The following is a 1,513-nucleotide window of genomic DNA, read 5'->3' as shown; positions in this document are numbered from 1 at the left end:
ATCATCATACAAGGGGCTTGTCACCAAACCTGATGACCTAAGTTTGATCTGAAGGATCTATGGTAGAAGGAGAGAGCTGACTCCTGTAAGTTATCCTCTGCTCTCCATACACATACACACACACACACACACACACACACATACACACACACACACACACACACACACACACACACAAATAAGGCTTCTGTTTCTTACATGATGCTTAGATTCTTTAGGAAGAGAAAAGACATGCAGTTGGTAAATAAACACACCCCCATTTTCAAAGAGCTGACCAACATGCTCCACATGGAGCAATCTGCAGCTCTGACTTCATATTTAGCAAACATGTAACACCATTGAACAATTGAGAAACCACATCACATACTTCAATCCCCAGAGCCCATGTTAAAAAAATAAAAATAAAAAAGCCAGACATGCTGGCACACTTAAAATCCCAGTACTCAGGCGGCAGAGACCGGCAGACCCCTGGGGCTCACTGGCCAGCCAGCCTAGTTTACTTAGCAAACTCTAGGCTGGTGAAAGACCCTGCCTCAAGCAACAAGGTTGGATGGCTTCTGAGGAATGACACCCAAGACTGACCTCTGACCTCTACACAAGGATACATGTACACGAACACACACACACACACACACACACACACACACACACACACACACCATCTCAAATTTGGCTCCCTCCCTTCCAGCCTCTTCCTGTTTCCTCTGCCAACATGTCCTCTCCTGCCAGAGGTTTGCGCTGACATTCCTGTCTTCCTGTCTCTTTCTCATGCCTCCATCACAGTTGAAAATGGCCTGGAAACTTATTTCCTTCCTGGTCACTTTCTGCCTGGTTTCTCTATTAAGCAACAACCTCCAGGCAACACACCTGCCTTTTTCCCAAATCAGTTCCCAGCACACAGCATGGTGCCTGACATTTTTAAAGGCCTCAGTAATTTGCTGTTAAATAATAAATAGATGAGATCATCAATTAGTACAAACAGTTATCAATGAAACTGTGTTCACTCTTGCACAGGGGCCATGCTAATCTGGTCTATATTGTTCCAGCTTTAGCATATGTGCTGCCGAAGCGAGCCCAGGACAGTTAGGACACAGCATGGAGAAACCCTGTCTTGGAGGGGGCGTGTGGAGAAACCACCTGTGTTCACTCTTGACAGGAGCTCTGAAGTATTGATCAAATCCAGTGGATTGAGGTACTCTATTTCTGGCAGACATTGCCTATCAATCCTGACACTTCACCATCTACACCTGGAGACTGTCATCTCTGGTGCTGGTTCCAATATGACCATGTCGATGTGACATGGTCTGCAGGACTTGGTGATATTCTGCAGCCAAAGCACAGGGCAGACTTCTCCAGCCTGGAATGTGAGCTCAGCACTGTCAGCTGCTGTGTACAGCTGACCTTGGCTCTCCTGTCCATTGGCTTAACCCTGACATTACTAAATCAAGAAATCCCACTAGCAAGACCTCAAACAGAAGAATTTCACGGGAAAGCATCTCAAATGTATGCCAGA

The 1,513-nt window shown here is 46.1% G+C and overlaps 1 non-coding gene across 1 annotated transcript; it reads right to left on the bottom strand.

Annotated features, from left to right (window-relative positions):
* Positions 1 to 967: 967 nt before the first annotated feature.
* On the bottom strand, positions 968 to 1,076 carry LOC118576845. Its single transcript, XR_004944049.1, has one exon. It is a non-coding gene; the product is annotated as a U6 spliceosomal RNA (small nuclear RNA).
* Between the last annotated feature and the right edge of the window lie 437 nt (positions 1,077 to 1,513).

Source organism: Onychomys torridus, chromosome 1 (assembly GCF_903995425.1).
Source record: "Onychomys torridus chromosome 1, mOncTor1.1, whole genome shotgun sequence".
Taxonomy (NCBI): domain Eukaryota; kingdom Metazoa; phylum Chordata; class Mammalia; order Rodentia; family Cricetidae; genus Onychomys; species Onychomys torridus.
This window is presented reverse-complemented; position numbering and strand designations above follow the sequence as displayed.